General features: G+C 45.0%; 1 pseudogene; it reads left to right on the forward strand.

Moving 5' to 3' along the window:
* The first annotated feature begins 5,810 nt into the window (after positions 1 to 5,810).
* LOC128297650 (dynein axonemal heavy chain 7-like) lies at positions 5,811 to 10,080 on the forward strand (annotated as a pseudogene).
* Positions 10,081 to 10,205: the final 125 nt, after the last annotated feature.

Genomic DNA, 10,205 nt, shown 5'->3' on the forward strand with positions numbered 1-10,205 from the left:
GACGGAACAGCAACTCTATTCTTTCCATCTCTTCAATGACTTCAAGGCCGCATACGATAGCATAGCCTTGATAGTCAGGTTAGCCAGATAACGGTTACGACGCAATGAACTCTGTTGGAATCCCGGACAAACTTGCCATACTAGTACGAATGATAATGACCAAAGTCGCTAATGACCAAAGTCGACCAAATTTCGGGGACCATCTTCTATAAGTCAAAGTGATAGACTCTCGTGACAGCTAGAATTTACGTTTAGTTATCTTCCCAAACGTTGGAGGACTCAATCCCCTCCTTTTCTGCGCTGCGTCACCATCTACATGGGGTTGTCAGGATCATCAAGTGGCTTCGGATCATACCCCATTGCAAGAGCAAGGTAAATTGATTTGAGTCAAAGAACTATTAAAGTGAGTACAGCGGCGGATCAAACGGTAGGCGGTGTAGGCGGTCGCCTAGGGCCTCGCCGTGTCGGCGTATTTGTGTAGTAGTAACTTTCCACTTTGCACTTTGCACTATGCAAAATTTGCTTCTTCCTTTCAAAGAAACTTGGTGAGCGAGAGTGTAAATTGTTCAGTTTTCCATCGGAAAATGTTTGCCACTTATTTTTGACGAAATTGTTGTTCAGACTATTAATACGGTTAGATTAGTGTTTTAAGATGTTGAGAAAGACAATTTATTATAGGACTTGTAAATTCAGTTCACCAAGAAAGAAAATCTACAGCATTTCGAATAAGGAACGATGTAACAAAAAAATAAAAATCACTGTAAAGTTTAGCATTACACAAATAACAAAACAATAACTCATAAAGTATAAAAAGAAGCTAAAAGAAGTTAATTTCCACTACGAAATTATGCACTATCCGTGAAATTATCTTTCCCCTCCACATTCACTACTGCTGAAACTGCTGGCAACTGAATGTGCCGAATCTAAAGCCGTGTTTAGCTTTACTGTAGCTGTAATCTGTAGCACAAATGCTTCTTAAAAATAGAACCATGCAGAAAAATAACTATTACATTATTTAATGAAAAAATCATCATGCAGTATTTTGTTTTTAGTATCTTTAATTTCATCTTTTATTAATACATTCCAGATTTACTTGACTAGTGTAACAAAGTACATGTGTGATATTTGCCATTTCACTAATTCGTTGTAAAATATTATTTTTTTATCCGAGAATACGCGAATTTCTATTTTTAGTTCCAAAGGTACGAAACAAGATAACGAAATATGTGTATAAAGAAATAGGTGTATAAGAAAAGCTGCGATTAGCCGGACATGTTGGAGAAATATCCAACAAACCGAACAGTATCGCCATCTGACGGCATCGAGGCTTCAAAACGAAACACTAACTGTTGTGGTGTGGTTTACTTTTTGTTGCCCTTTCCAGCAGGTTTGCTTCCCTTCGCTGCAGCTCCAGACCCTTTAGCGTTCGTGACCGATATGCGAACTTTAGTGTTCGTAGCCTCCGGCCCACCGGCACTCGTCTTCTTCCCGGGTCCTCCTTTTTGGGTCATATTTTTCGCACCCGGTCCAGTGTTCGTAGCCCCCGGCCCACCGGCACTCGTCTTCTTCCCGGATCCTCCTTTTTGGGTCACAATTTTCGAACCCGGTCTAGTGTTCGTAGCCTCCAGCCCACCGGCACTCGCCTTCTTCCCGGGTCCTCCTTTTTGGGTCACAATTTTCGCACCCGGTCCAGTGTTCGTAGCCCCCGGCCCACCGGCACTCGTCTTCTTCCCGGGTCCTCCTTTTTGGGTCACAATTTTCGAACCCGGTCCAGTAGCTGCCCTGGAGGTGGCGTCACCTTTCCCATGGTTCGATACTCCACCACGTACTCCGGGAGCTTTGGATTTTACGTCTTTCCGTTGGTGAAGCGTTGGTTTCTGCTTATGATCCCCTTGTGCAGGATCATCCGTACGGAAGCCGACCGTTTTTTTCCGCGAAACGGGTACACTATCACTGACCCGATCTTTGCCATCGGCAGTCGGCTGGTTGGTAGATTCGTCGTTGTCATTTCCATTTAGATTCGTCTGTTGCATCTCATTCGTACTTTTCCCTTTAGTCGAACCCAGTTTAACGGAGTCGTGTTTGGGACCGTGGGATGGACGACCGGTACGCCACGGACGACGGGTAACAGGTCTGGTCGTTGGAGCGATTGCAGATATAATCTGATGAGGAACACAGCTGAAAGAGCTGAAAGAGCTGGACGATTTGGACTCATCCTTCAGGCTCATTTGGTATGCGCAATCGATACAACGAATTTCGCAAATGTGGCACAATCGACACGATCGGGAACAACACGATTGGGAACTTCCATCGACACGATTCGGAACTTCCATTGTGTCCAAACCGTAGATAGATGGCGTTTTTCCATTGGGTGCCGGCCCCAATTCGGACGGGTCGTTGAAGCAGGTTGGCAGAATTGATTTTGCCAAAGGTTCATCCTTTTGAGTTTTGTCGCCACACTTTGGGGAGGAGCACTCGATTGACAGCCACTTCAAACAGGCCTTGCAACGTTCACAACATTTGAAATATTGCGAAAATAAACAGTCGGAAGTAGTCGTGGGATCTTCAATCGCAACATCATGCACGACTTGCCGCATCAACGTTATCGTTCCCACCACTTCATTGTCGGCGTCGTGTACAAAAAGTTGCTCTTGCACCGGTGAACCATCTCCGGCAGCGCAATCGAAATTCTTTACATACGCGTCCTTCAGATGAAGTACGCCCTTGTAAACGAATCCAGCGGGAATCCGTGGAATCAACACGAATCCTTCAGGTACTTCACTCAACACCATCATGTAAGCTGCTTGGATAGATGGTTGCTTGGATAGTAATGTTATATTTCAATGTTGCTAAAGGTTTATATTAGCTATGGTTGGTTGCTTCGATGGTTGCTTCGATTGTAAACTTCTGAATGATTATATTTCAATGTCGTCAAAGGTTTATATACATGCAAATTCTTCCGACCTTATTATCGGGTTTCGAGTACAACTAATTAGTTCTTCATGGGATATAAAAACATTATTCACATACAGAATGTGTATTAAGTAATTACAGAATGTGTATATTTTCTATACTCGTATGCTAAGATTGTTTTTATAAGTGGCGGTTCAAACGTTAAGCGGTTTAGGCGGTCGCCTAGGGCCTCGCCGTGTCGGGGGCCCCAAAAAATTTGTGAAGTAGTAAAAGGTACAAAGGTACTCCGGGAATTAAGAGCAGAGTTAATTTATAAATTGTGCTGTAGCACAAAATCTAATTAAAAAGGTAAAAAAAAATATCGAAAATATCTTCCTTGATTATATAAAACATTTGTTTCTAATTGACTAGCTATATCGGCCCGGTTACACGGCTACGCAAGAGAAGTATGCAGTGTATTCAAACTCCTTCTTCTTTATCGGCACGACATCTTTAGGATGTTGAAGCCTACCATTTCTATTTTTTTTACTTTATTTACCCGTGGGATAGTCAATGCTGCGTACGGAGGTTTGGTGGTCCAAATGAAATTTTTCCGTGGTCCTGTCTTGTACAAACCGACTGCGCTACCAATACACCATCTGGCCGCCCCTTGAAACCCTTATATTCCCTTTCACTTCAACCTATTCATGTATTCTCTTTCTTGAACGGGATTTTCGAGTTAAAGATTTTTATATTTCATATTTTCATTTTTTTTAATCTGTTTGTAAATGATCCTACCGTTAGATGCTAGAATAGAAACCATTCTTGTTTTCACTTCCGTAATATTCGCCAGCTATTGCCATTGCGATACTCGTGGAGTGGTATTCTTTTCTCTCACCGATTGTACCGTGAAAATGACCTGCCTGCGTTTTTCGGAACAGTATTGTGGAGGAGTATTGTGTTTAGAATTCCGATTGCCACAATTTTTGCAAGTTTGCAAGCCGGTAATGATGTTATAACCGACACAATCTGTCAGTGTACTACGACATAGCTAGCATTGTCATAGAATGAAACCATATTGCAATCATTAGAACTCTCTTTTCCATTTCATATTACAACCTCATGATTCTTGGAATACCATTTCTGGCTTTCTTGATTTTTACTTATTCGAAGCTGGATTGTAGGTCCAGCTTATAGACTTTATATCTTCGAAAAAATGGATACACAGATACAGTGGTAACTGGTGTTGGTGGTGATATAGCCGGTTCCGATATTGTTTTCGAAGATGATGATGGCCCTAGCGGACCATTTGAAGAAGATGATTAGGGGCGGTCCAGCGGCGGATCAAACGGTAGGCGGAGTAGGCCCCTTCTTACTGCGCTTTTCACTTTGTCACATTTCAAGGGCCTCAATGCCCCCCCCCCCCCCCCCTCCTTCATCGTTTTTAAAATTAGAGGCCCCAACTATAATTCCGCCCTGGGCCTCCAAGCGGATTGATCCTCCACTGCACCTCGAAAAGAAACCTTCGAAAGCGTAAGTCGAACCTTCCGCGTAAGTCGAATCCTGGTGCAATTTCGTTTATACTTCAAAGTCACAGAGTCGACTTCCTGCTCCAAACCTAAATTATTCGACGAATCAGGCGATTTTTAGAAACATTACATTAATATAAGTTAGAAAGAAATGTTTTATGTGAGAAAAAAAGGTATTTTTGACCAATTTTGAGCATTTTGCTTAGATTTTGTGCTATAAACTAGCTCAGCTGTCAAATTTTCAAAAACCGCGTATCTCCGAATCCGTGTATAAGAGGAACCGCGTATCACGACGACTGCCTGTATATACATGCGAAATAGTTACAGTAGTCCTTTGTAGAACTGTCAAATAGTGCAGGATTTGCTTTCCTAACAAGTTTCAGTCGTCGTAAACAAATTCCTTCACGCTTCTTTGCAGCCAATCAACGAAATGAAAAAGACGTCAATCTGTTGTGGACACTGCTCGGGTCACTATATCGGACGGTGGAAGGTTACGATATCTGTTGAGAATGCCGCGAAAGTCCAAATTTAATTCCGTACGATATCTTTAGTTACAGAAGAATCACAAAATTAGTGCTTTTTTTCGGCAAACAGTCGCGGTTAAAAGAGACCGAGGGCGCGTCCTTCGGCTCTATTTATCCCTTTTTTCCCAGGGCGTCATCGCAACCGCCGCTATAATAATGGTGGGCACTGTCCCACCGTCGTTTCTGCTCTCGAAGCTCTACAACAGCAGACGGCTGTTGTAGGGCGTAAGCGTTATCAAAACAAACGCATTTACAACAATATCGATGCGGTGCTAAACTTCAAGAAGGATGATATTCCTCTGAAGGTAATACAGAAGCTTGAGGAGCGTGTCTTTACCAACGAAAACTTTGATCCGGAGAAGGTGAAGGCGGCGTCGACGGCTGCGGAAGGATTGTGCAAATGGGTCATTGCGATTGCAAAGTACGATAAGGTAGCAAAGGAGATAGCACCCAAGAAAGCAGCATTAGCCGAAGCTCAAGCGAGTTATGATGAAGGTTCTTGAGTTCTTTTTCCGGTTGTCTCACTACACCACATTAGCATCCATTAACAAACTATTGTGTATTATTTCTCCTAGTCCGCTATGACGATACTGAATGCAAAGCTGGAACAGCTACGTATCGTCGAGGAAAATCTTGCGGATCTCCAACGTAAGCTGGACGAACAGATTGCTCAACATGCAAAGCTGCAAGCAAATGTAGAGCTGTGTATGAAGAAGCTGCAACGCGCTACGGAGATCATTACCGGTCTGGGTGGTGAGAAGGATCGCTGGCAGACGGCGGCAAAAACGCTGGTACTAATCTACGACACGCTCACCGGTGACGTGTTGATTGCATCTGGTATCGTTGCGTACTTGGGACCCTTCACGATGCAGTTCCGGGCACAGCAGATCGAACAGTGGATCGAACGGTGTACGGATCGTGGAACCATCTGTTCCCAGGACTTCCAGCTCGTGAACGTACTGGGAAACCCGGTCGATATTCGGGCGTGGAACATCTTCGGTTTGCCAAGTGATGCATTTTCGGTGGAGAGTGCTATCATCATTCAGTAAGAATTGACCAGGGGCTTTGGGAATAATTAGAGAATAGCGATCGTGTTTTTGTATCGATGCGATGGTAAGACTCGAGATGTGAAGTGTAATGTGTGCTCTTTTTCCTCTTTTTAGCAATGCTCGACGCTGGCCTCTGATGATCGATCCCCAAGGGCAGGCTAACACATGGGTACGCAATATGGAGAAGGCGAACCGTATTTGTATAATACGTCTCTCACACCCTGACTATACACGCGTACTGGAGAACGCCATACAGTTTGGTCTACCAGTGCTACTGGAGAATGTCGGTGAAGAGATCGAACCAATGCTGGAACCGATGCTGTTAAAACAAATCTTCCGACAGGGGGGGAACAATGTGTATCAAGCTGGGTGACTCAATCATAGAGTACCATGATTCGTTTAAATTTTACATCACAACAAAACTCCGTAGTCCCCATTACTTGCCGGAAATAGCGGTGAAGGTGACGCTACTCAACTTCATGATCACCCAGACTGGACTGCAGGATCAGCTGCTTTCGATAACAGTGGCGCGCGAACGGTCCGAACTCGAGACGGAAAAGAACGCATTGATCGTGCAAGGGGCGGAGAACAAGCGGCAGCTGCAGGAGATCGAAGACAAGATCCTGCAGGTCCTCTCGTCCGAGGGTAACATTCTCGAGGAAGAAAACGGTGTATCGGTCCTAAGCTCGTCGAAAACGCTGGCCAACGAGATCAACGAGAAGCAAATCGTTGCCGAGGGGACCGAACGTCAGATCGATGCGGCCCGTCGTCCCACTCGACGGTGCTGTTCTTCACGATTGCCGACTTGGCCTGCATCAATCCGATGTATCAGTACAGCCTGAACTGGTTCGTAAACCTCTTTACCGCGACTATCGACAATACCGAGAAGGTGGATGAGGTACCAGCCCGCTTGGAGGAACTTAGGACCTACTTTACGTACAGCCTTTACGAGAATATCTGCCGCAGCCTGTTTGAAAAGGACAAGATACTGTTCTCGCTATTGCTGGCTACGAATCTGCAGCAGGATGCCGGCCAGCTCGGGTCGCCCGAGCTGATGTTTTTGCTTACCGGAGGTGTTGGATTGGACAATCTTGATCCCTACCCGCCAGCCGTTTGGCTGCCGGACAAAAATTGGGATGAGATCTGTCGTTTGAAGATTTCGCCCCGCTGAAGGAACATGTGGTTCACAACTGAAAGCGGTACTTTGACGACGATACACCACATGAGGCATCCATTCCGGAGCCGTGGAATTCCACGGTGACAGCGTTCCAGAAGCTGCTGGTACTTCGCTGTTTCCGGACGGATAAGTTGGTTCCCACGATCGAGTTATATGTGGCAGGTAGGTGAACAGTTACCCTATAGGATATCGGAGATTTGATTATTGTAGACTGACTGTTCCAATCAATCAAGCAATCAATTCCAGAAACAATGGAACCGAAATACGTGGAACCTCCGGCCTTCAATTTGGCTGCATCGTACGACGAATCGAACTGTTGTGTGCCATTGATCTTCGTGCTAACACCGGGTACCGATCCGATGGCCACGCTGATAAAATTTGCTGACGCCCAGGGTCTGGGGGCAAATCGGCTCTTCTCACTATCGCTCGGACAGGGTCAGGGACCTATCGCAACCAAAATGATCGACGAAGGTACCAAGTTCAGCAATTGGGTTCTGCTGCAAAACTGTCACCTCGCCCAGAGCTGGATGCCGACGCTAGATGCCGACGACGAAGATCTGCGAAAGCTTCCAACCGGACACAACGCATCCCGACTTTCGGCTCTGGCTAACCTCCTATCCGACGGAACACTTCCCGGTGGTGGTACTACAAAATGGAATCAAGATTACCAACGAACCACCGAAAGGTCTACGCATGAACGTGTCGCGCTCGTTCATGAGCGATCCAATATCCAACGTCGAATGGTTCGAGGCGTGCAAACAATCGGCCAACTTCAAAAAGCTCCTGTTCAGTCTGTGCTTCTTCCACGGTGTCGTGCAGGAGCGGCGCCAGTTTGGTCCGATCGGTTGGAACATACCGTACGAGTTTAACGAGACCGATCTGAGCATCAGCTTGAGGCAGTTGCGAATGTTTTTGGACGAGTATGAAGAAGTACCGTATGTGGCACTACGCTACCTAACCGGAGAGTGTAACTACGGTGGCCGTGTAACGGATGATTGGGATCGTCGGTGTTTGAATACGCTTCTAGCAAAGTTCTACACGGCGCAGGTGCTGGAGAACGAGAGAACGGACACTTTGTTGGCCAATACGCTCAAGACACAGGTATGTCGGTTGTTAGGTGTAGTACATCTGTAGTCAGTAACGCCATTTTCTTATCGGATGCAAACTGAAGGATCGTACCGTAAGTATGCCAGGTATTCTTCTGGTTAATTCCCACAGTACCTCACTGATTAGTAAATATAGGTGAAATACATTTAAACTGCCTTGACTGACACACACTGGAACTTTAAAACAATTTACTTTTCAATGTTAAGTAACTTTATTATCTGAATTTAATGCTACATTCCCAAAATACCCACCATTAGCATTTGCTGCAAATGAAGGTAATGTAAAATTAGGTTAAATTGCCAAACCTGGTTCAAAAAATTTTAAACAAAAATTGATTATGTTTCATTCTACTAATTGGCTAAATTTCCATTGGATTTCCACATTCAATTGACAATGGTAGATTCTTGAGGATTTAAAGGTTTGTAAAAAATTGGAAACTGTTTGATTTTGTTTTTAAGTTTCATTAAATTACTGTAACCAATTCTTGATTTTCTAAAACATTAACGTAACGTAAGTAGTCTACTAATTGAGTATGTTATTCTCGCACAGAACACATCAACCGGTGTGTTCAGGGAAACTCCTGCCGAGCTTGTGATAAGCGTATCGTCAAACATTTTGAAGCTTCTTCCGCCAGAGTTTGATCGGGACGCCGCACTGGAGAAGTATCCGACCGACTATCATCAGGTAACTCGTCAGCTCTCGCACTGAGATTTCTCTCGATTACAGGAATGTTATATACACGATACTCCCTTATCTTCTGCAGAGCATGAATACGGTACTGGTGCAGGAGATGGTACCGTTCAACAATCTACTCATCTGCATCCGGGGTAGACTCCAGACGGCTCGCAAAGCCATGCAGGGTCTTGCCGCCTTGTCACCAACCGTGGAAGAGGTGGTCAGCGCGATACCGGTCGGCAAGATCCCATCCGTCTGGGCGAAGCGTTCCTACCCGAGCCTGAAAACGCTCGGCTCGTACATTGCGGACTTTATCGCGCGGTTAGAATTCCTGCAAAAATGGTACGACGAAGGCCCGCCAGCAACATTCTGGGTGTCGGGCCTTTTCTTCACCCAGGCATTTTTGACCGGCGCACAGCAAAACTTTGCCCGCAAGTACGTCATACCGATCGATCTGCTAGTGTTCGATAATGAAGTGTTGCGGGAAGCGGACATCACGGAACCGCCGGACGATGGGGTGTACGTGTATGGATTGTTTTTGGAAGGCACCACATGGGATAGGGAAAAGGGCAGGATGGGATCTGCAGGAGTCTATACCACGCGTCCTGTTTGATACCGTGCCATACGTGAGTACTGCTTAAGATGGTAAGGTTTTCCTGCCGCTAAATTCATATTTGCTCTTTTAGATTCTGCTGAAACCGATGAAAAAAGACGATTTTGTTCCGCGGCACACGTACCGCTGTCCGGTATACAAGACGGCCGAACGGCGCGGTACGCTTTCCACGACGGGCCACAGTACTAACTTTGTCATAGCGTTGTTGCTAAATTGTGATCCCAATGTGAAACCGGACCATTGGGTTTTGCGTGGTGCGGCTATGCCTTGTCAGCTTAGTCACTAACCGGTTTCAACGCACAGCACGGAGGAAGAAGCATGAAGTATAAAATAGGCTCCTAATGCTTTTTTGCCCCTTTCTGCGATCAATGACGTAGGGGATTTTCGTTTAATGAGGGTTTTTCAGAATTACAAGTCATTTTACAAGCAAATTAAGACATGATACGAAAATAGCACGATATACATATTTAACAAAAGCAACTATTTTACGTCTACGTTACAAAATAATTCAATTTTTACAAATACTTCATGGATATCTTATTAAAAATGGTTTGAGTTGCAAAACATAATATAAGCTACACGTGTACTGCTACCGTTCCGTCGACTCAACAATAATAAAGCATCAGGTACCGACTGATA

Source organism: Anopheles moucheti, chromosome 2 (genome assembly GCF_943734755.1).
Source record: "Anopheles moucheti chromosome 2, idAnoMoucSN_F20_07, whole genome shotgun sequence".
In the NCBI taxonomy this organism is placed as follows: Eukaryota; Metazoa; Arthropoda; class Insecta; order Diptera; family Culicidae; genus Anopheles; species Anopheles moucheti.